The sequence below is a fragment of the Pelodiscus sinensis genome, chromosome 2 (genome assembly GCF_049634645.1).
Source record: "Pelodiscus sinensis isolate JC-2024 chromosome 2, ASM4963464v1, whole genome shotgun sequence".
NCBI lineage: Eukaryota > Metazoa > Chordata > Testudines > Trionychidae > Pelodiscus > Pelodiscus sinensis.
Genome location: NC_134712.1, coordinates 69,140,413 through 69,166,385, shown reverse-complemented (window position 1 = coordinate 69,166,385; position 25,973 = coordinate 69,140,413). Strand labels below are relative to the sequence as shown.

The 25,973-nt window shown below is 42.8% G+C and overlaps 1 long non-coding RNA gene across 1 annotated transcript; it reads left to right on the top strand.

Annotated features, from left to right (window-relative positions):
• Positions 1 to 23,761: 23,761 nt before the first annotated feature.
• On the top strand, positions 23,762 to 25,314 carry LOC112547086 (uncharacterized). Its single transcript, XR_003090834.2, has 2 exons — positions 23,762 to 23,950; positions 25,185 to 25,314. It is a non-coding gene; the product is annotated as an uncharacterized LOC112547086 (long non-coding RNA).
• The last annotated feature ends 659 nt before the right edge of the window (positions 25,315 to 25,973 follow it).

Below are 25,973 nucleotides of genomic sequence, written 5' to 3'. Positions count from 1 at the left end.
CGGGATAGACATTTTGTTTACCATTGCCCACTCACAGGGTTGCGAGATTCTGCTGGTTTCTGTCTGAGTAGAAATTTCCTACTGATATTACTAATGTTACATTAGAATATTAGAAATTTCCTACTGATATTTCATAAAGCCAGGGCATGTGAAGGGAGGTGTGTACTGACAGCACACAACATTAACTGTAAGAACCATATATTTCCTCTGCATCCAATCAAAGCAGTACTACAGTTCAATTGGCACGGCCTGAAAATTCTAGGTACACAAGTGGAGTTAGCAAAAATATCCTATCCCAGGAGACCATCTTGGTTGCAACAAACTTGCAGCCCATTGAAACGAAAGAGGGCCACTAATGTGGCTCCCTCACTAGCCTAGGTTGCCCATTGCTGTTTTAGTACATATGGTGCAAAGCACATATTTCATTTGGTCACTGTCAGTTAACATAGTATGTCCATCTTAGATGCCATTTTTCATCCATAGATATAAAATACTTTGTGATAAGCAATGATTATTTATTGCCTCCATTTCACAGATGGAGAAACAAACACAGAAAGCTGGCAGGCTTTGGAAGTACGGGGCATGGTGTGTGAAGAAAGGTCAGGAGAATGTGTACCTGGCGTGCCTGCTTGGGAACCAGTCACAATCTGGTTGAGGAGCAGAGGTACCATTTCACGGCTGTGCCAGTGTTGTCTTAGTGTCCCAAGAGAAAGCTAGTCAGAATTCTTCCTGGGTCTCCTACTACAGATCAGTCTCATAGCACATACCATAAATCAAAGCCATAAGGTCAGATACAAAAGACAGGACTATGCAGCACTTTAAAGACTAACAGGATGGTTTATTAGGTGATGAACCACCTAACCTCAGGATGATTCTTACCAACAACCACAGGACATACCACACTAATACCAACCCTGGAACTTTCCCTTGCAACAAACCCTGTTGCCAGCTTTGTCCACATATTAACTCTGCTGACACCATCATTGGGCCTAACCATGTCAGTTACAAGATCAAGAACACATATTCCTGTTCATCCAGAAATATAATTTATGCTATCATGTGCCAACAGTGTCTGTCTGCTATGTACATTGGACAAACTTCTCAGACACTTCGCTAAAGAATCAATGCTCACAAAACAGACATCAGACAGTTTCACAATGAAAAAACAGTTTCTTGCCATTTCAATCAGACTGGCCATTGTCTCAATGACCTGACTACACGCATCCTGCTTCAAAGAGACTTTGACACCAGACTAAAAAGGGAAGCCTCAGAACTGTCATTCATGCGTAAATTTGACACTTTACGAATGGGCCCTAACAAAGATGCTAATTATCTTACCCATTACAAAGTTAGCTTCCCCAATTATCACTCCTAATATCATTATCTCATAGACACTAACTTCCACGTCCCTCTCTATTCTAAAATCTGATTTGTCAATTTTATATGTGTTCACTTTTTTTGATTGTATCCCTTTGGTATATATGGTCATGCTAATTTTCTTCCACAATTTGATCTGAGGAAGTGGGTCTGGCTCACGAAAGCTCATCACCATCCTGTTAGTCTTTAAAGTGCTGCATAGTCCTATCTTTTGTTTCAGCAAGACCAGACTAACACAGCTACATCTCCATTATTATAAGGTCAGATAGTGAGGCAGTGACAGCTGGAACTAGAAGCTGTTTCTTGTTGCTCTGCCTTGTGTTCAATATTCTGTAATCCAGCTATTTCCTTACCTGCAAAATTACTTTTATCAAGTAGGACATTAACCTTGGGAGTGCCCTGAACTTGGCCTGAGCAGACGTCCACATAGAGTTGGAAATCTCATCCATGTGAATGTTACAGCTGGAAGAACTCTGCTTTACTAATGTAGTGACATGTATGCTCAAGGGCATGTGAAAGCTTAATCTCCGTGCACTAATATAGTGTTAAATCATAAGCATTTCTGGACTTGCTTTATTTCTAAACTGAAGGCTTTTTTCTCAAAAAACCTTTAGTACCTTGACGATATATTGGATCATATTTTTGCTCTGCTTTAAAAGGAACTAGGGCCAGGTATACACTACACCCAGCAGCTCAGCTTAAGGTACTGTGACAAAGATAAACTTTCTGGGTCCTGTGCTTCCTGGTGGATTTGCTAGCCTCAGAGGCTCACAGCAGCCCCCAATTTTAGGCCCCACACTAATGGCATTAGTTGCTGTTTACTGAGCTCTTTTCATCATTGGCCAGCATGTGATATAAGGGGAGAATAGTCTCCACAGTCTTTTCCTCAAGTGGAAATGAAAAAGGTGGGTGTTGGGGGGAACCAGCAACCACCCTCTACTCCAGGTTCCAGTCCAGGGCCCTGTAATAGCAACTACCTGTGTGAATCCTCAACATCTACTATAAAACAGCTTTAAGACCCTTGGGCTACTTCCCCACACCTTCCCTAGCACCTTCCTTAGCTCTGGTTCATCCTCCTAATGACGACTTGTTGTCTCTTTTCCTCCTACTCCCAGTGGCACTTTCATAGAATCATAGAGTTGAAAGAGACCTTAGGTGGTCATCAAGTCCAGCCCCCTGCCCAAGACAGGACCAATCCCAACTAAATCAACCCAGCCACGGCTTTGTCAAGCTGAGACTTAAAAACCTCTAGGGATGAAGACTCCACCACTTCCCTAGGTAACCCATTCCAGTATTTCACCACCCTTCTAGTGAAATAGTTTTTCTTAATTTACAAACAAGACCTCCCCCACTGTAACTTGAGACCATTGCTCCTTGTTCTGCTATCTGTCATTACTGTGAAAACAGCCTTCCTCCATCCTCTTTGGAACCTCCCTTCAGGAAGTTGAAGGCTGCTATCAAATTCCCCCTCACTCTTCTCTTCTGCAGACTAAATAAACCCAAATCCCTCAGGGTATGTCTGCATTTGCCTCCTAGTTCGGACTAGGGAGGCAAATAAAACATGCCGAAGTTGCTAATGAAGCGTGGGATTTAAATATCCCGCGTTTGATTAGCATATTCGCGGCCAGTAACCATTTTAAAATGCTGGTTGCCCGATTTAACTTGCCACGTGTAGACACAGTAGTCTGATCCAAAACCCTTCCCTCGAGGAGTAACAGTTAATTTGAGGGAAAGGTTTTGGATCGGACTACCGCGTCTATACGAGGCAAGTTAAATTGGGTGACCGGCATTTTAAAATGGCGACTGGCCGCGAATATGCTAATCAAACACAGGATATTTAAATCCCGCGCTTCATTAGCAACTTCGGTATGCTTCATTTGCCTCCCTAGTCCGAACTAGGGGGCAAGTGTAGACATACTCTCAGTCTCTCCTCATAGGTCATGTGCTCCAGCCCCCTAATCTCCTTTCCTTCATCCTTTTAGCTAAACACGCCCACCTCCAACTGCAGGCAAGCTCCTTTTATAGCCAGTTTCAACTGGTGTTCCTTAATTAACCCGAGGTGTCCTAATCAGCCCAGGCTGTCCTGACTTTGCAGGTATTCAACTGCCCCCGATTGCCTTTGTTGGTTCTAGACCAGACCCTCCCTGTCACACTGGGAACAGATTTCCTCAGTCTAAGGCTTATATGTCTCCCCTCCAATACATTTTTATAGCTTTCTGATCTAACCCTGTCACAGTACTCAACTTCAGCTATGTAGAATACTTAGCTGGAGTCACCTTACCTTAAGATGAGCTTGCAACATCCCCAATGCAGGAGACAAATGGAAGCAAACACTTCCATCAGCTTCCCTTACTCCTGGCAAGAGCAGGAGCACCAAATGCCGACAGAGGTGCCCTCTGAGTTTGAATTAGCGAGTCTTAACTAGACTCACCGAATCAAACTCTGGAAGATTGATCGTGGTAGTGGCAATCTTCCATGTAGTGAAGACATGACCTAGGTTTACCTGGAGGGCTTCTTTTCAAAACAGAATAATTGAAGAGTGAAAATCAGTTCAGAAAGCCCTTTTTGGAAACTAACTTGTTATTCTAATTTTCCAAGCAGAATAAGGCATTTGTAGCTTTCACAGAAACCAAAGCATTTTATAGAAGAAAGCTTCTGATGCATAGTGACACACTGAAAGGGTACAAAGTGTTGAGTAAAACAGAACGCTGCAGACAATAAGGTGAAATAACGATCTCTGATCTCTTTTAACATTACTGTACTTGTTTAATATGGATGGGCAGCTCAATGATAAAGGGAGGTATCAACACAGGCTACAAGTTAAGTCATGCAACAATATGGCAATTTTCCATGTCCCAGGTATGCCAAGGAAAAGGCACTTGCTTTCCTAAAAGATGAAGTAAGAGTCAAGGTGGCACCAATGAATGAATGAGTTGCTGGAACACAACATTTTGGAAGTTGTGCAGGGTCACACACAGTGTAGGTTTAATAATGCTAGAGTGGGTTTGGCAAAAAGCAGCTGTGGGGAAGGTTGTCATAGAGGAGCACTTAATATGACTTTTCTTGCTTAAGTATAATCGATCAATAGCCATAATAATGGGATTTCCATTGAAAGATGAGAAGACGAGTGAAAATGCATAGGATAGATTTGTGTTACATTCATTTAAGGTTGATTTTGAATATGTGTTTGGTCTGTATCCAAGGTAAGGTTCAGTATGTCTGCCAGCATGCTCTATGACCAACTTATAAGTGTTATTCCTATCTAATATTTTCCCTAATTAACTATTTTAATGGAGTGTCTGATGTTCCACCCACTTCTGCAGGTCAGTGAAAATAACTGCATTCAACCATTATTGGCATTTGAACAGAATATACAGTTAAGAAAAGAAATGATGCAGTACCTCAAGACATTTTACTTTGTTAAACTGCTGTAAGAAAGAGCACAATTATTGCTAAATAGGTATCATAAGGAAATTTTGTTTCTCTTCATTACATAGGCTATCAGTTACCATAGTGATGGTTGTGGACTAAGAACATTGATTCAATATCAGTGCACCTCACAAGGAGGATCACGCCCAAAATAAATAATTGGCACTGTTTTGGTACTAGACTACTAATTTGAAGCACTGAGGTAAAAACATTCAAACTTGGCTGCTTAAAGTTAGGTACAAAAATACAGAGAGAAGGGAATGAGGTAATATATTTTATTGGCCCAACTTCTGTGAAAATCAAGCTTTCAAACTTATACAGAGCTCCTTTTCGGGTTTGGAAAAGGTACTCAAGAGTTTGACTAAATACATAAATGCAATTACCTAAATACAAGAGGCCAGATTTTTCAGAGATATTGACCTGCAGTTCCTGTTGACTTCAGTCACCCAAATTTGCAAATGGTGGCCTTTTGGTCTAATTTAAATTAATTGACCCTATCTATACTTAGTTAAATCATTTTTATTCCCCCCAGACCATTTTGGCAAAAAATAGAAAACAGAAAATATTCAGCTAAAGACTTTTGGCTGAAAACCAAAAAAATTGATTCAGAAAAGCTGCTGAGTTGCTTCATTGAAGTTGTACATCAAGAGCTTTCTGCCCTCCTTCTCCTTTATGGACCTGGTTTCCTTACTGGACTACATCACCATGATGCACTATGGTATCCCCTTTTGCTACGTCACTGCAGTGAATTACAGGAGTCCTTTGCCATGCTCTGTTCTGGATGAAAAATGAAATCTTGCAGGGTTTGGGTTTTTTTTTCAATCAGAAACTTAAAGTTTCTGAGGAAAGTGGACACCATTTTGTGAAAGATTTTATTTAATCAAAAGTCTAATTTTCCAGTGAAAAATAGTTTTGATAGAAATGGTTAACCAGTGCTGGCTAAATTCTCTCTCTTTAGTCATGCAAAATTACTAGTAGAAGTCATGGGATGTACACACAGCAAAAAGTCAAGTTATTGGATATAAAACTCATCCAATGTGCTACATTAACTTGAACATTATTGTCCAGTTTCCAGTTTCAAAGATTTTTAAATTAGAAGGCTGAAAGGGACCATTTGTGATCCTCTAGGCTGGCCTGCAGTCACAGGTCACAGAACGTCCCCTCAAATAATTCCTAGAGCATATATTTCAGAAGAACATCTCATCTTAGAGTAAAAAGTTGTCAGTAATGCAAAATTCACCACAACCCTTAGTAAATTCTTCCAAAGATTAATTTCTCTTGCTTAAATATATATACACCTTATTTCCCATCTTAATTTGTCTGGCTTCAGGCATTGGATCACTTTATACTTGTTCCAGCTAGTTTGAAGACCGCATTATTAAGTATTTGTTCCACATCTAGGTCTGTACAGACCATCAAGTCATGCCTTAACTTTCTCATTGTTAAGCGAAATAGATGGAACTATTTGAGACTCTCATTATATATCACCAATGAATTCTTGACCATTGACATCAGAAGCCTATCAAATCTTAGAGTGTCTCATGTCTTGGCTTTGGAAAGATAGCACACTGTTGTCTGCCTATCCATTGCACAATAAACTTAAAAAAAAAACCAAATAGTCTGGTAGCACTTTAAAAACTAACAAAACACGTCAATGGTATTATGAGCTTTTGTGGGCACAGCCCACTTTTTCAGATGACCAGAGTGTTGGATGTCCAGGACCAAAATAAAAAGAACAATGTTTTTTCTACTCCTCTGTGTACTGATTCCCCTACATGGATTGTCTGTTTTCTTTGGACAGCTGGAGAATTTTGGGGGGGCAAACTTGCTTTCTTATACGTTAAACTAGCCTTATGTCCACAAATGTACCCTGTACATCTCTCCATTTCCTTGGATTACATGAATCTTGAGAGCTATCTTCCACCATTTCCATGTTAAGGATCTGCTGTGTAGAATTCCTCCTGGTCCTTTTCTCTCTGGTGGTCACAGCCTGCCCATCCTGATCTGTACATAGACTGAAAGAATGCTAATGTCATCTCTTGTGGTAATGAACTGTAAGTCCTCCTCTGCCTTCATGATAGCCAGCTCTTTTCTTCCTTGAACCAGGGCTACTGATGTTTCCTGAATCCGGCTATTTAGGAACTTTTCTGATTCTCAGCAACATCTCTGCTTATTTGTCCAGTTCAAGAAACTTCTCTTCCAGCACAACTAGCAACTTGCACTTCATGAGCAGAAAGTCCCTTCTAGCTTCAGGCAGGAAACTAAACATGACATATGTTGTGACACACCACAGTTCCATTCCTAATCACCTTGAAATCACATGTAGAGCTGAACCTGGCAGGAAGACCTCTCACACTCCCGTGCAAACACCTGAAATTCTCCTGTTAGCTGCCTCTGTTCATAGCTCTCAACTTCACTTAGTAAGTAACTTTTTATATCAAGCCTCTTTGCTTAGTGCCTCTTAGCCCTGGCCTTCACCATCAGGGGATGATTATCCACTCAGACGTCAAAAAGTGGGGCTGGTCAAAGTCTCACAGCCCTTAGTAGTGCACTGAACAAAGCCCAAAAGGTCAGAGCCTTGTGTTCTTTACCATTGCACCAACAAACAGAACAGTCTCTGCTGTTTAATCAGGTGCCCACAGCTCAGATACATAGCCTATAGATAGAGATAAAGAAACAGTCAGATAAACATCCCATGGACAGATCAAGTGCATCACTCACTGAATCCTACCACCTTCAACCACAAAGTCCCCAGCTCTACCCTCTGAAATTCTCCTGTTATCAGCCTGAAGGGCTCTTGTTGCTGTTATGCTTTCAGTAGCACATGGAGACCCCAGCCGATATCTGAGTCCTATTGTGCTAACCACCAGGCAAACACAGTCCTACTCCAAAGAGTTTACTATTTAAATAGACAAGAACAAAGAGAGGCTGGGAGAGAGGAAGTATTATTATCCCCAATTTACAGATGTGGAGCTGAGATATAAAGTGATCGATTCCCTTCAACTTTTCCAAAATAGTTTTATCTCCCATTTGAGGCCAAACATAGGACATTTTTATCCTCAAAAAAAGTTTTGAGAAAGTTTTGAGTATTTGAAAATAGAGGATTATAGAGGAATTTTAAACATATCCCTAAGTAGCATTCTGAATGTGCCATTAACAAGACTCACTAAAGTTTATGGATCAATATTAATGTTACCATAATCAGGTATTAATTTACTTAAGTCCACAGATGTCAAATTCACTTTACACCAGTACTAAATTTGTCCTTAGCGAATATTCTCCTGGAGGGGGAGAAAGTTGATCCTCCATCAACTGGTTATATGGAGCAATACTGTACAGGGGGGAATGCCAGTAAAGGATAATACTGCTGGGCATTGTTATGACTAGGTACTCATAAATAGAAGAAAGGAAAATCAATGCAATATTTGAAATTTTGCTCCATTACTAGTGCTCATAATTACTTTGCACTTTTTTCCTGTTTGAGGAGTTTGAGAGTCACTTTCTTAGAGCAAAAATTTTGCATAAAATGTTTTTATCTTCTTGCAACCACGGCAAAAAGCCCACCCTCCACTTCCACTGATGTCAGTAGAAGCCAGGTCTGGCTCCAAATTTACAAGTACAGTTTCCAGGGGAAGATTTTTGAAGCTGTTTGCACATGGGAAATGTGAATCTAAGAAACAATTTGAGGCTTTCCTGCTCTACAGATGGGAAACTGGGCAGACGGGCACACCAAAGGCCAACATTTTCAAGCCTGGGTTACTAATATTAAATGCTTAAATCCTCAGTTATGCACTTACATAAAATATTTTCAAACCTGGTCTCTCTCATTCCCTTCAGTGGGATTTGTGGCGGTTCACCCCTTCTCATAATTAAGCCATTTTTATTCAGATCTAAATATGGGTCAGGTTCTAATTAAGATTTAGGGCAAGATCACTAAGCTGGTACTCTTGATCCGCAAGCAATAGCACTGTGCACACCATGTTTTTCTGCAATCCCTTATGTCTGCTTACTAAAGAGCATTGCTGCTTCAGTATTAACAACATGCTCTCTACCCTACAATACTCTCTGGGGCCTGGTTTACACTGGGCCAGGAAGGTTGGCTCAAAGTCCTCAACTCCAGCTACGTAAAATGCATAGCTAGAGTTGACTCACCTTAAACTGAGCCTTGGTGGCATCCATGCTGTGGGAGGCTGAAGGGAGCAATGATTCCATCATCGTCCCTTACTCTTGCCCACAAAATCAAGCACCAGAAGATTGATCTCCAGAATGTCAATCTTCTGGTAAGTATAGACGTGCCTTGAATAAACAACATAAGAGCACAGGAGTTGTAAACATCTGTTTTTTCTGTGTTGAAAGAGAATTGAGCTTGTCAGAGAAAAGTGTAGGAGCAGCTGTATAACCAATGGTTTCCTGTTTGGCTCAGTGTAAGTTCTTGAGTGAAACGAGGGCTCCCTTATCATACATTCTAGCACTTTCCATCGCCATATTCCTATATGCTTTTCAACCATTAGCCTCAACTCCCCTGTAAAGTAAGTGGTTTTATCCCCATCTTGGTAAACTGAGGCACAGAGCTTTGTGACTGACCCAAAATCACAGAGGAGGTCTGCAACAGAGCTGGGTATGGTACTATATCTGCTGACTCCCAATCCTGAGCTTTAGCTACAAGATCAGCTTTATTACAGGATTAGGGTTAGAGCAGCCAAACCTTCTGCCAAAGTCAACAATTTCAAGAAACATTTTTAGTGATCTAGTCATGAATATGTAGTGGGAGTTATGAATGCACAAGAGGATATAATTCATTCCAGACGTGTTTTTATAGGGTTTTTTTATTCCTGTCTCTTGCACCCCATCTTAGTCATTTGCTTTTGCCTCGGGTGTCTGATGGCAATGGCCTGGATCATTATATTATCAAGAGCTTATGAGTTGTCCACCAGAACAAAGAGAGGCATTTTGTATCTTTTTGTAGTGGTTTGCAACTGAAGTGTGCCTGGGATGTTTACTTGTATGATCTCCAAGGGAAAGGCAGGGTGTGATGTGACAGGCAGGCATGGTCACAACAGGCTACAATGAGCTGTCATCTCAAAGCAGGCAATTTCCTTCTTGAGTCATTTTTCAACTAAGATGAATCACTACATCCTCCTCTTTAACTGCAATCCTGTCTGTGCACACAAGCTCCATGAAAAGGGTGGAGGTGGATGCATATTTTTCATAGTGACAAGAGCTGAACTATATACAGTTCAGCAGGAAAACAGGTCCCTTCAAAAGTCAGGAAAGCAAGACCAACAGGTACATTTGCACATATGTGTAGCCCCTCTTTTCTCCCTGGATTACTCAGGAGTAGGCAACACTCCCCCGTGTGCACAGGCACCTGATGTTGTAGACAGTAATGGAAATCCTGAGTCTCCCAGTGGATAGGTAAGACTCTTCTGTCCACTCTTGTGCTGCAGTCATTTTACTCGTAAAGGAAATTAAAACTGGCGGTGCCTTCACCTGGCTCTGCCCTGTACACACTGAATGGCAGGTCTTGGGAGCTTCCAGGAATACACCTGAGCTAATCTGTGCAATGGTTCTAACTCATAAATAGCAAACAATACACACCCATTATACAGTTAGATTAAAGTTAACTCACCGTTACTTAACAAAATGTAAGGAAACATGGCATAACAGACTGAGATTGAATGCCACAAGTAATTTAAATCATCAGAGGCAGTTCAATAAATGTATTAATACACAATTCATAGTAGTAGTGGAAACTTATCTAACTTGTATTTACAGTGCTACAATCTATGCAACCCCTAAGAGCACGTTCCTCTCAACAATCGTTTCAGACACTTCCTTGTGTGGACACGCTTGAAGATCTTGAAGCTGGAGGCAGCACTCTGGTGGTCCAGTGCATCAGTCCAGCCAAGGCAACAAGGGGCAGAACAATTCTGATCTGGGATCATGCCACGCTGCACACTCTCTGTGAAGCCTGGAGTTGTTTTAACCAAAGCTCAGCAACCCAGGGTGCTGGTTTGGTGATAAGTCCACTCTGCCTCTTCTGAGACAACCCTTGAGAGGAGGAGTGGACAAATTACCGGCTCACGGGTTGTATCTGGTCAGCCAGGGTTAGCCCTGGGTGGGCCACCACCACTACATTTACCTGCGTCTCTGCAGGAACGAGTGATTGCAGTTCCCGTTGACTGCAGATTGCTGTTTCTGGCCAATGGGAGCTGTGGGAAGCAGCACAGACCTAGACACCGCTTCCCGCAGCTCCCATTGGCAGGGAATGGTGATCCGTGGACAATAAAAGCTGCAGTAACCAGTACTTGCAGAGGTATAGGTAAAGTGGTGGAGGCCCACCAGGGGCTAACTATCCCTGTCCCCTTCCCTTGCCCAGCACTTTCCCAACCAAGGACAGAGGTGACTCACACTCATGTCACTACATGCCCACCTCAGTCATCTGGACTCCTGTCTCTGCATGTTCTGGCCCTGCCCTGGGTCCAGTGAAGCCACCAACCGCTTCTGAGGCTCCCTATTTGACCAAAGTCCCAGCAGACTCTCAGCAGCAGCTTCTGGCTTCCTAGCAACAGTTTAACAGCAGCTGCTGGTATGGATTATGGATGTAAAATCCCATTTAATTGATTAACAGGTTAAACATGATATTTAATCAGTTAATTGATTAAAGGAAGGTGGACGGGGCACTACTCTAGCCCAGCTGTGCTGGAGTGCCACCCACCCACCATGGCCTGGTTTGGAGCAGCACCCCCACGGCAGGCCTGGAGCAGCCCCTGTCCATGGTGGCCTCGCAGAGCTGCAACAGCTCCCTGCCAGCAGTGGACAGGGAGCTGCTCCAGCTCCCACAGTTTAACCTTTACCATTACCATTAAGGGTGATGCTTTCTGGTTAACCTTTTGCATTCCTAGTATGGATAGAGCTCCACATAAACAATTTCAGCATCTCTCTAAAATAGAGCCTGTCCCATGCTCTCCCTGCATTCCCTGGAAGAGGAAGTCTCTCTCTCACCTTCCCCCCCTCTATTCAGGCACCACAGGAGTTATTGTCACTGAGGCTGGATTGCAGCATTCATGATCTTCCTAACGGAAACACTCCTAATTAAATTCAGAGGCCCCTCTAGCACAGGGTGCCTATATATGCAGGATTAGTCATGCACAGAAATTGCTAGAGAAAGAACATAGAATTTTACTAAATGAATGAGTGAATAAATAAATTCACAAACCTTGCTTTGTTTTGCTTTAAAACAGTTTTGATGTGTAAGTGCTGGAGCTAGGGGTGCGGGAGGTACTGCCACTCCCCCGGGCTTGAAGTAGTTTACAGTTTGGCCCTCCTGGCTGTCAGCACCCACACAATGCAAATTGTTCCAACACCTCTGGTTTGATGTGAAGTGCTGAATTAGTTACAAATCACACCCTCACTCATGACATCAGATCCAGTTCATATCTCATAGAGCAATGTCAATCACAAACCTTCAAACATCAGACTAGAGGTTATTGGTTTAGCATTTCCAAAAGTTTTTATTGCCAAGTAAAAGTCCATCTCCCTGCCAACAATTTGAGTTTGGGGACCTTTTTTCCTCCAGTTTGTTTTTTAAAGACTGTTCTGCTTATGTTAAAATACTTTATCGGAGTGATGACTGAAATCCTTTCTGCAGCATATCATAGAACAGGATAGCCACAGTGGACTACTCTACCTTTGAGCCTAAACCCTGACACAATAAAGGGAACACCTCGATGGGTAGTTCAGTTATTATGCAGCAACTACGTGTCTTTCTAGTGAAATATTATCGCTAAACAGGAGCCCAATCCAACTCCCTTTCAAGTTAATGAAAAGACTTCCCATGAATGCATTGGAAGCTGGCTTGGGCTCGAAGCTTCTTTTTACATGAAACATTTGCCCACAAAGAGGCTGTGTCTACATTGGCATCCCTTTCCAGGAAAGGGAAGCTAATGAGACACTTCGGAATTGCAAATCTGCAGGGGATTTAAATATCCCCCGCGGCATTTGCATTTACATGGCTGCCGCTTTTTTCCGGCTCGGGGTTTTTGCCGGAGAAAAGCGCCAGTGTAGACGCGATTCTCCGGAAAATAAGCCCTTTTCTGGAGGATCCCTTATTCCTACTTTCAAGTAGGAGCTTGAAAGTAGCTTCGAGCCCAACCCAGTTTCCAATGCATTCATGGGAAGTCTTTTCATTAACTTGAAAGGGAGTAGGAATAAGGGATCTTCCGGAAAAGGGCTTATTTTCCGGAGAATCGCGTCTACACTAGCGCTTTTCTCCGGCAAAAACCCCGAGCCGGAAAAAAGCGGCAGCCATGTAAATGCAAATGCCAATGTTGACACAGCCAGAGTGTGCAGTGTTTAGAATTTATATAGAACAGAATAGACTTGGGTTTTACCGTCATATATTACATATTATAGACTGTTCACAACCAGCTATTGCTTTTTAAAGGACTCCAGAAGCCCAGATGTAGCAAAAGAAGTGTCTTTTAACTCATAATATGGTACTGACAATAGTACAAGGCTGTAGAATAAGTTTGTGGGAATAGTGCAGCCCGCTTATATCGATACTAATGAAAAGGACAGACCCATTCAACAAAAACAGTTGTAATACAAAACAGATTGACAGATATTTATAGTACCTGGGGGATGTCTTTGTGTTTCAGGTCCCATGATTACAGGTGGAAAAAGCTATCAGATATCTAACTGGTTATTTACAAGTGCAATTATCACTACTGAGCAAATAAATTATGCATGTAAATTAGGCAAATACAAGATTTTTGATTCAAATGAAAATTATGCTAGTTATAGCTGACTTTTATTAAGTACATTTCTGCACAGTGTATAGCTAAGAATCTGCTGTTTAGTGCCAAGATAATCACAAGCAATGGCAGAACAACCCTCAACCCTTTATAATATCCTTGGGAGACAAGAAATTTGATCATTATGAGATGGCACACTTACCTGTTACATGCACACAGTATAATTGAGATCCCCCACACAGTATGTACGGAAGAAAGAAAGTTTGGGTGCATAATGAGAGTGAAACCTTCTGTAAACCTTCTTGCAGGAGGCATAAGGAATCTGTCAAAAAATGCTTTCTTTCTTGACAGATCCCCCTCTAGACTGCCGCTTTTTGCCTACAAAGAGCAGAGTCAGCAAAACATGGTGGCCATTTTTATGCAAATTAGGCACGGGATATTTAAATCCCTGCCTCATTTGCAATGTCGATCTGCCTAATCTGCATCCCTCTGCCAACAGAGGGATGCAGTCTAGACATACCCTGACTGTGCCTGCTACGGCTGCAGTAGCCATACATAAGCACTTCTCACCAGATTCCTAGCTGCTGTGGTGAGAGATGACTATGGTTGTCCTCCCTCCCTGGGACACCCTGCATACTGAACTCTCATCCCCAGCTCCACCCCAGAACAATGATTTAAATAAGAAAAAAAAACAAAACTGATTTGAGTTAAGGACCTGCGCAATGCTCGGTGTAGTGTGATTATATAGAATTCTGTTGAGGCATTTATACAGGAAGAAGTCAGCTGCAAAATCTAGGCCCAGATCTGGTTTCATATTCTGAATGTATGTCAAGTTCATAGTTGCTTGGATCCAGGGTTTGGGCTCAGCTTCATTTCTAATACACATCATATGGAAATATGCACCACAATGTAATTACACGCACAGTATAAACACAAACAGACCACTAATATTTTTCTTTGTATTGTAAAGAGGGTTGCATTCTTTTTGCACTAGGAACCGTATAATGAGAGTTGGTCCTTACCCCAAAGGGCCTATCAGAGAAAAGCACATGCACAGTGTCAGTGTCATCGCCCACTGAAGCTGAGGACATCTATGACCTTGCAGAAGATGTTCATGTTTTGCAGGATTGAGCTCATAATGAGCATGGACAGTTCTATTAATTATTCTAGAATGACACTTTCAGAGTGGCTGTACAGAATGCTAACATTTCTTAATAGGCTATCACTATGATAGTTGATGTTATTCTTCTGTGGGATTCTCTACCAGATCTAAGAACTCATTTGGTCATGCAGCAGCTGTCTGCCCATTTATTCCCTCTTTTACAGTCTGCCTGTTATCTGAGCCATTCCTTCCTTGTTGCTAATTGCCACCTACTCCAAGATGTCAGGAACACACTCCCAAGAACAGACCCACAGATAAACAAAACCCAGACAAACATCAAAGCTTAAAACAAACTGATAAGTCTCCTTGATTGATTTTAAGGGCTGGTAAAGAAAGGCGTGTTTGGATTGGAAGGTGCAAATGTTGAGCTGAGCAGCACCTGCTGGTTTGTGATCAGACCAGACCATTTGGCTTGAAAAAGCCAAAGAGATACAGAGAGAATCAGCAATCCCTTTGGAGTTTACAAAAGCAGCAGGGGGCCTCAGATGAACAAAGGGTCTCTCCTGGCATGGCTGTATGCTGCTTTTTGTCTGCTCCGTATCACATTCCCTGCCCCTGTGTGACAGACAGATGTCAAGCCAGATGATGTGATATGATCAGTCTTATTTGGATGAGGTCTGTACCTGTATTATATGATGGCAACAGATGTTGATTCAATATGAATGCAGGTGCAGAGTAAACCAAAGCCAACTGTGTCCATAAAACCACTTAGAGGTAAGCGCACAAAGCCTGAACAGGGATGCTTTCATTTCCAGGTACTTACACCAGATTTTTGTCCAGTATGAGTATTTGTCTGGAGTGCGTGAACTAAAGTTAGTGCTTGCAAAAGATGCTGGCTGGACTGGAGGTTAAGTCCTCTGGGCACAGAATGTATATGGGACACCCTAGGTGCTTCATTCCTGTCCTACCAAAACTCCTGCCTTAGAAAGAAAAGATCCGGGATGAAAGAGCAGGTCAGTTTACATAACCAATTAAGCCTGGATTTTCAAGAGACCCTAAATCCATAGGTCTCAAGTCAGAAGAGATCCACAAGGTGGTTTAATTTTAGACTCCTTTATTTTGACAAACAAGTAAAGGGGAAAATGTAGCATTGAGCAAACCAACACCGAGAACTATTTGTTGGGGTTATACAATGAAGCAGATCTCCCTTAATGAATTAATTATTTTTGTATCTTTTTTTATTTTCTCCAATAGCAAACTTTTAATTTTTTCCTGGCATAGAATTTCACTGCTTTTCACTCTGAAGAATTGTGTTTGTTCATAGAAATAATGGTGAAAATTCATCCTTGAATTATCTCAGAATCTCTCAAAAATAAAAATAATTCAAAAACAAGAAGCAGGAAAAAAAAAGACAAATGTAGAAGAAACACAGGCAAGTTTTAATGAAAAATATTACATTGAGACATAAAATCAATTTCCAGCAAATGTATTCACTGACAGGGATGTTTGTGGAAACAGGTAATTTTAAACAAAAATATAGAGAATTTTTGGAGCTAAATATTGAACATGTCAACACCATTTTTCACAATGGAAACTTGAATCAGTTACACTTATCCAGTTAGGCTATGTCTACACTGTACTCTAAACTCGGAATAAGATACACAATTTGCACTACACAAATTGCGTACTTATTTTGAGTTTATTTAGAAATAAAGTGCTATTTCAAGTCATCCCTTAAGCTTGCCAAAATAGCGTGCCTGTTATTTCAAAAAATATTTTGAAATAATGGATGGCTTGTGAAGATGTGGGGGAGTTATTTCGCGATACCTCAAGTATCCTGAAATAACATGGCAAGGTAGACGTACCCATAGGGTACGTCTACACTAGCCCCCTAGATCAATCTACAGGCGGCAGTGAAACAGGATTCCAATTTAAAGCCCCTAAATCGAATTCACTGGTAAACCTCATTGCAGGAGGAATACCAGCTAATTCGAGTTAGGACTTTAAATCGGAATCCCGTTTCTCTGCCGCCTGTAGACGCGGGCAGTTACTTCGGGCTAGTCAATTTCTAAAATGGCAACCGGCTGGGAACATGCAAATCAAGCATGGGATATTCAAATCCTGGGCTTGATTTGCAATTCCCGTCGCCCTCATTAGCCACCCTTGATCGATCTAGGGGGCTAGTATAGACGTATCCTTAGAGAACAGGAACAAGGCCATGTGATTTGTGTCTAGTCAAAACTAACCAACAGAGAATGAATGTCCTCAAACAATTTTCAGTAACAAACACATTTCAGGATGGAGCAATTCCTCTAGTTCCATTGCAGATACCTCCCTCCTATGTAAAAATGGTGTTTCAAGAAGATCCTCTGTCTAGAGATAGTGCTATCCAGAATTCTCAGACCTGCTACATTCCAAATGAAGGTACCTCAAAATCCTCTTGGAGCATGTGCCATATCTCTGTAAAATGACTGGGGAAATGTGCCATAGACTGAAAAGATCAGATGAGGGCCAATACTGTATTACAGCATGTTACTCTTCTGGCTGACTAAGGAAAAAAATGATTGCACCTCTCTATACTTTAAACTTTGTCTACTGAAATGGCACAGAAAGAAGTTCTACAAGGGCTTTTCAAAGCCAATGGGGTTGATTTACAGCTTCAGCACTATTTATTTTAATCTTAAGGGGGCGGGGGGAAATGGGATATAATGATACATAAAGAAACATTATTTCCCAAAGGTGGATTTTATTTCTTCAACAATTTATAAAGCTCCACAAGTAATATACTACTATTTTGGGACAGGTATTATATTTCAATGAGTTTAGCAGCTGACAGGCTTGTGCATATATTTTGTACTATATTCATGGTTCAAGGCCCATTGATTCAGCAATGGTACACAGGCCTTGGTGGTGATGGTGTTGCATTTAATCATCAGATTTGGGAGTTAAAATAACAAACTGCACACTGAAGAATGTCTAGATTAAATTTGGCAAGGAGTAAAATGAATTTTGCACCCACGAATAACTCTGCCAAGTAGTTTAGCCACCACATTTGACTTAATGGTGTTCAAAAAGTATTCCCAAACATTACTACCATAGCTCTACCTATTGCACTGTCAAAATTAATTATGGTGACACACCAATAAGGGAAAAAAATCAGCATCTTGATTTTAATACGCTTAGAAAGTTGGGAAGAAGGGGTGTGGCTTTAATACTTGCATATTCTTCTTAGCATGTGTACAATGTGCCCTGGGTGGGACATAATCAGGATTCATCACTGAATTTGGTCTGCTGGGTGGATCGTTATTAGTTTCCCCAGCTTGGGCTGGGTACGGGTTGGGCATGTGAGGTGAATGCTCATCCATGCTCCTCCTTATTTGCACATTAAGACAGAACAAAGGACAACTTTGGTCCTTAAAACTGTACTTGTGTTTTATTGACACACAGCAACAGTAGATATGTGGAGGCACTATAGAAATATATGCACAATAGTCTTAAGCAGGAGATTCAAAGCCAAGAGTGTTCCTGTTCAAACCAATGTGAAGGATGAAACCTATCATACAGAAGTGGAGACCTTAGAAGCCTGCCAACTTCTAGATTAACTATATTTGCTCAGATCCCAGTTATCAATGAATTTCCTTCTTCAGTTGGTCCTTGTTACAATAATGAGAATGATCAAGTGAGAGTATAAGTAAATCCTTGCCCGCACCTATATCCCCACCTCTTTCTGCCTGGAAAATCTGAAACTGTACAAGTAACAAGAGGGAGGAGACATGGAAAACCTCCCTTTGAGGATCTAGGGAGTAGCCTGAGCAACAAGGCAGGCAAGATCCTCTTGCTGAACTGAATTATGGGGTTACACTGGAGATTTCTTATTTGAAGTCTGGGTTTGCGAAACTAGTGAAAGGGATGAACAATGTGTCAGGGAGACTCTGAATGCTCTCTGCCATGGAGAATGGAATTAGTTTGTTTGTCTTACCAGTTTCCTCTTCATTTGAGGGATGAGGAATCCAGGTAGCACATTGATAACCAGGGAAGAAGGAGGGATTCGTTAAGCAAAAAAGCAGGTCAGCAGATGCACATAACCTTTTGTGTTGAATATGCTGTTTTCAAAAGCATAGTGTTGGAATTTAGGAGTATGCCCTTCATTTTTCCGACCTACAAAGTTCTGTCTCTATAAGGGATGGTAAGAAGCATTCAATTCATTTATTGAGTAGTCAACAAACATTTTGTTGACTACATAATTCATCAATAAGGTTAGCATTGCAAGCACTTGTCCTGGCAACTACCCCCTGATGCAGTAGTTTGCTGGGACCCTGTATGAGCCAGGACTGAGATTGCCAGCTCCCCAGAACCTTAATAATGCAGACCCACTGTGGACATAGTTGCTGGGACCCGGTGCAAGCCAGGACTGAGCCAGCCTGCCTGCTTGCTGGCTCCTAAAGTGCATCTAATACAGAGCCACGGTGGGGTTGAGGTTGGGACTCAGTTCAGTGCAGGACTGAGAGAGCTTGCCTGTGTGCCGGCTCCCCAGAACCATAATAATGCAGCACCACAGTGGGAGTTGCTGACAGGATCTGGCACGAGCTGGGACTGTGCCAGTCTGTTGGCCAATTGACTCAAATTTTACTTGAAGAGCCATGAGGGTGGGAAGAGAGGAGGGGGGAGGAGGAATTGCATGTAGCCAATAGCGCTAAACAATAAGAACCCACTTATCGGTTACATCCCTAGTGTCTATTCAGTTCAGGTGTCATTGTATTTCTTTCTTGCTATACATACATAGTAGCTTAGTAGCTAGTAGTTGCTGTGTGTGTGTTTGTTTGGCTGTACCATCCAGTTAGAAAAGGCATGGAGTTCTGATGGAATGCAATAACATTGTTTGTGGAAACCACATTGCTCAGTGAAAATCTAGTAATGCAGTGTATAGTGGAATGGATGAGTTCAGCAATAAAACATCCAGAAAGCTGAGTACTGTAGGTTTGCTTGAGATTAGTGAGTAGATACTGCTCTTGCTCAATGGTTTTGAAAGCTGATGGTTTGGAAAATAGGGACCAATTATACTGACTTCCGTTAGGAGACTGCTAAGGAAAAAGTCTGCTGATTCTACAGTTCCTAGGAATGGCCACATAGTTTGTTGATCCCTATAAGCAAGAAGCCAGGTTTTAAATGCAGCAGGAGGAATTGAATCGTTGATGTTTTCTAGCTCAGAAATTGGGCTTTAGCCAGCTTATTCTTCCTCTCTCACAAAGGAGAGTCATAACTTTGCTGGAGCCAAATAACAACGACAGGACCTGGAATGTACATTTACCACACTATATCAGCCAATGCCAAGAGTGAACTTTGGCTGCCAGATGTTTGTTTTCCAGAATCCAGAGGATGCAGATGTCCTTATTCACCAAGCAAAGGTGAAGATCTCTGATATAGTTTGGGAGCTGGTACCTGAAGACATAGGACTAAACTGTGATTGGGACAATGTCTGAGTGCAAGAGAGTGAAAATTCCCCTTTTTCTATGCAAGTTACCCAAAGCTTGGATCCATAATAATAATTAAAGCTTGGCATGTGCTGCTTATTCCCACCCTGGAGAAGGTGGGTGAAGGTTTGTGTGGAGCCTTGCCTTCTTCCCTCTAGAAACCCATATGGAACTTGGAGGGTGGATCATAGACTGCAAGAAAGAAGAGTCAAATGATTTGCATGTTGCTTGAATACAAGCTGCAGTCCGACTATCTCTGTATCCAGTTCTCTTCAGTAAAGAGCTAGTTTAGTTTTAGAAACATGGAGTCCTTTTCTGTTTCCCAGGATACTGTATATGCTGGCAGCAGTCAGTGTAGTGAAACCAACAGCAAATAAAAGAGGGTCAACAAGCAAACAAAGCAGACCTAGAAACAAAATAAACAGGCAGCATGGATGGACACAGACCACTAAGAATGCTCATTTCCAGACAGAAAGCTTTTTTAATTTTTTTTTTGTCATTACTGTTGCTGAGAATATTGCCCAGAACACTGGAAGAGCTGATAAAGATGGTTGGGGGATACTCCCAGATAAAAGGAGGTTGGGCACAGATATTGGGGTTTTTTTAACCCAAACTCAAGAAGCAGAAAAAGGAATAGACTAGCCCCTCTGATGGAAGGGGAGCAGCAGAGGGGGCAATTGCCCTGTGGCCTGGTGATTCTCAGGAGCCTGGGACTCCTGGCCACTGTTGCCACCGTTATTGTGACAGCAGTGGGCTGGAGAATGGAAGGCCCTTTAAATTGCCACTGGAGCACTTCTCTGCGTGGTTCTGAGGGCAGGGTTGGAAGGGGGGACAATGCCGTGGTCTGGGCAGTGCTGAAGGCTGGCTGCCCCGACTCTGCCATCTCTCCGCCCTCTGCCTGAGGCCCTGCCCTTTCCAGGGTCCATATGGAGCTCCCCACAACTTTGCTTGGGGGCCTGCAGAAGCTGTTGCCCCCGTTTCCAGAATAGCCACATTACAGAGCTGACAACTCACATCCACATGTGACTCTGATGATATTAGATTCCCTTATTAATGATAGGATCATTTTGGTATATATAATTCCAGTTTACAGGAGAAACTGTAGAGAAACACAGATCATGGAGGAATGCCTCCAAATAGGAAGACCACCCGCACTGCCCTAAGTGGGCTATATGGGTAAGTCTAGACTGGCACTATTTCGGGATATTTCCGGTATCCCGAAATAGCTATTCCACATCTTTTGAGCATGCCTGTTATTATAGATTTTGAAAAACGGGCTCACTATTCTGATGTCCCTGTAACCCTCATTCCATGAGGGTTAAGGGAAGTTTCAGAATAGCAGTTTATTTCGCTGTCTACTGTGTAGACAGCGCCAAATTTCAAAATAAGCTATTTTGAAATTAAAGTGAAATAAGATGCAATTTGCGTCGCTCAAATTGCGTATCTTATTCCAAGTTAAGGGTGCAGTGTAGATGCACCCTATTAGAACTCTATTATGACATCACCCAGGCTTTTTGTCTCGGCTGCATTGTGGGAAGAGGTCTGGAAAAACTCCAATTACTCAGGGTAACTGCCATCCAAAACTGGCCCTGACCATGTCACAAGAAATGCCTAGGCATAATGGGGTACCACAGGGGATTTATCTTGCATTTTGACAGATAGGTGAGCCCCCTGACAGACTTGATGAAGATGGGCTGATGCAGCAGAGAGGGTATTCACAGACCTGAGGTCTGCCCTCTGCAATAACCCCATACATATAGCCCCAGATTTCACCAAGAATTTTATCCTGAAGATGGATGTGTCTGAGATAGGTTTAGGGACCATCCTCTCACAGGTGGTCAGTGAGGAGGGACATCCAATTTTCTACCTCAGTAGTAAACTTCTTCTGAGGGAACAAAAATACACAGTGATCAAAAAGGAGTGTCTCAGTGTTAAATTGGCCATGGAAACGTCACATTACTATCTGCTGAGGTAGTTGTTCTTGTGACCAGTAATGACCCTCTTCAATGGACACACAGAATCTCAGGGTATGTCTACACTACAGCACTAATTCGAACTAACTTAATTTGAATTAGTTAATTCGAACTAAGCTAATTCAAACTAGTGCATCTAGACCTAAAAACTAGTTCGAATTAGCATTTTGCTAATTCGAACTAGCTTGTCCACATTGAGTGGACCCTGAACCGAAGTTAAGGCTGGCTGGAAGCAGTGCCGGCAGGGCATCAGGTTAGGACTTAAAGTGTGGAGCTGCTGCCTCAGGCTAGCCGAGGGCTGTGCTTAAGGGACCCGACCCCCACCCCGGACAGACAGTTCTCAGGGGTTCCCCGCTCACTTGCCTAACTCGATGAGGGACAGCAAAGCAGTCCTGGCTTGGAGTGGCCTGAATGCTCACACTCGGCACATCACAGCACTTGGCCATCAGCCCGGCTGCACTTGCCACAGGCTGCCATCTGGGGGGGTAAATCGGGGGGCTGCAGGAGAGCTTCCACCCTGAGGAGCCCGCAGAGCCACCCCAGTCCTTCCCATCAGGGGCTCGTGCCCCATTCCTCCCTCACCTCCTTCCACTTACCCCTTCCTAGCCCCCCTTCCTGATGTAAAAAATAAAGGACACGTGTTCCAAAATAGAAACTCTCTGTATTTAACTAAACTGGGGGGGAGGGGGATTAACCTCTGGGGAGACTGGGAAAAGGAGGTGGGAGAGGGGAAGAGAGAGGGTGGGAGAGGGGAGGGGGAAACCTGGGAGAAGGGAGCTGGAAGGGGGAAGCCAGGAGAAGAAGGAGGAGGGGAAGTATCAAACTATGGTATGCCATATCTTTAGTACTGTGTACAGATGTGATCTCCTCACCCCAGAAAAGATATTTTGGCCTTGGAAAGGGTTCAGAAAAGGGCAACTAAAAGGATCAGGGGTTTAGAACAGGTCCCATTTGAAGGTCCACGATGTCCGCACTAGACCAGGCGGGTGCCCGCCTCTTGCGGTCCCGGGCAAGCTCCCGGGAGCTGCCAGCCTTGTCCCGGGAAGAGGGGGAGGGCTGGGGGGCATCGGGTGGCTGGCTCGAGCCGTGCCAGGTTCAGGGTCTGCTAGCTGGGTGCTGGCAGGCTTGCACCTGGCACAGGCACCATAGCCAGCCCGTGCCCCTTTAAGGGGTCTGGGGCCGGGAGGGGGCATACGAGTTTCCCTGGTGTTGGCCAGAGTGGCCACCAGGGAAAGCTGGGGAGGGCTAGCCTCCCACTAGTTCAAATTAAGGGGCTACACACCCCTTAATTCGAACTAGTAAGTTCGAACTAGGCATTAGTCCTCGTACAATGAGGTTTACCTAGTTCGAATTAAGCACTCTGCTAGTTCGAATTAAGTCTGAACTAGCGGTTTGCCTGTGTAGCGCCTATTAAAGTTAATTCGAACTAACAGCTGTTAGTTCGAATTAACTTTGTAGTGTAGACATACCCAAAGAGAAGAACACAAGTGGAGAAACAATAGTCAAAGCAGTTAATTGAACTCTTAACCCACTACAACAAAGAAGCCAAAGACTGGTAAGCAGATCTTAGTCCAATCATCAAATAAACACACAAAGCAATGACAAGAAGCAACAGAAGGACACAGGTGATGTTGCTACAGGCACAGGAAAGAAGTGGAAATGAAACCAAAGACAACTGTTCAATACAGGCGGATTCTCAGAACACCCAGACAGACAAGGCCAGAACCAGAAGACATAAAACAAGCCTCAGCCATCAGCTGATCTGTTGTAAGAGAGTCAGCAGAAATGAGGGATGTAAGCAATAGAGAGAGGCAAAGGAATGAAGTCAACAAGAGCATAGAAGTAAGTCTCTCACCAAGAGCGATAACACAAAAAAGAAGTGGGTGGAGTTCTAGAAAATGGTACATGAAACACTGTTCCTGTTCCTTTCACTAGTCATCACAGCTGAACCAATGTGCAGGGTGTCATAATGTGATGATGGTATAGACCAGCAGCAAATAATTATGCAGTGGAGGCAATGGCTTTGTCCTTGGAGCATAGTGAAAACAGGGGAGGCATTTTGAATCACAGGTATATCCCTGAGTCAGAGTATCTCCCAGGGTTAATCCAGCAGAGGCTGATGCAGTTTATGCATTCCCCCAGCTCCCCCCACACCTCATTGCTCTAGGATCACTACTGTGAGTAAGGGTTTGGCAGTGTGATTCTGTGCAAGCCGGCTAGCATGTTGTGGTCGTATTTCTCTGTTACCAGTCTACCACTGTCAGGGCCCTGGGCTGAGAAGCAGTGGAGCGAGAGAGCCTGCATCCTCTTACCCCTGCCACCACCATCAGGGGTGGCAACCTCCCCCATTTTGTGGCCAGGAGGCCTGTCCTGGTCTTGCCCCACCTGAACTAGGGCACCAGAGGGCTGACACTCTCTCCAGGGAATTAATTTCTCCCAGAACTAAATTGATTGCCACCCTGATTGCAGGCTCTGGGGCAAATAAACCCCACTGTTGTTCAGCCTGATGGCAGGCCAGAGCCTCTGAACTGAACTGTTCGTCACCTTGCCTGGAACCTGGGCAAGTAAACTCCTGTCTGCTTTACCTAACTGACTTGATTATTGCCCTGCCCTGGGTGAGGATCTTGAACCTAGAGACTTATCATCCATGGCCTGACTGCAAGGCTGGAGTTAATTTCCCCTGAACCAAAGGACTCTGGTAGTGTCATAGTGAGGGGATGTGGTCTCTCTCCCTGACAGACAGGGAGACAGCTGTAACATCTTATAGCTCTGTAGTGCATTTTGATCTACTGTTGTTTTCAGGGTTGCAGGATTTGGCCTATATCTTTTGTGCCAGCAATAGCACTGAATATTTCCTACTATTTATTATTTTGTTTGCTTTTTCATGGTAAGTCTGTTTGAATTGGGTTGCTTCAGGGATTCCCATCCCATTGCCCTCCAAATTCCAGACAGCCCAGTTAATAAATATTCCTAACTCTAGGCAGTCCAAGTCACAAATTAGATTATTCTTCTTAAATTCATTTATTCAATCACTTGAATTAATCTTCCATTGTTTTATTTTTCTTGTACACCACAGCAGAAAACAGGAATCTACAATTTCAGTCCCTCCAGGCTGAACACATCCACAGCTTCACACAAGGTGCCAAAATGTTGGATTTCTATTTTCTTCCTCAACCTGCAAGGAAAATAAAGTAATGGAAACCTAATTCTAGTGAGTGTGGGAATGAATCTAAGGGTAATCTAAGGAAAGATTTGTTTTGAAAGTCCAGAGATATGAATGTTTGTTTCATCTCTTCGGGTCCAGACGATTACTTTGTGTTCCTTTCCTGGAGTGGCTCCACACTGCTCCCTGATATCACTGGCTGGTTCTTTTTGTATGCTTGTATTCATAAGTCCTGCCAGCAATTACAGGTTTCTGTATTTACAAATGGGTTCTTTGACCTAGTTTGGAGATTAAGAGTTTGATTCTTCTCTCACTTACACTGATTTTAGACCGGTGTCATTCCTTTGCCCTCAATGTATTCACTACCAATTTTTGATGGGTTATAATTAAAGGAAAGAGGGAAGAAATACAAAGAGTATGAAAGGAAAGTCAGGAGTTTGCTGGTTGTGGTTTTGGGTCTATATGCAGTTCCTGGTGCTAGAATCATGCCTTGCATTCTGCACTCTTTTCTGTTGATTATCTGTCTTGGATAGCCACATTGCCCTGTAATGCCATTGACGGATAGGTTTATATATACCATAGCTGGCAGAGCTTTGCATAATTTTTACTGCCTTGGAAAGAGTAGTTTTAAAAAATGAATTTTCACTAGAGATCAAATTCACAATGTTGCTATTTCTGCTGCATTTGCTAAAGGAAATGACT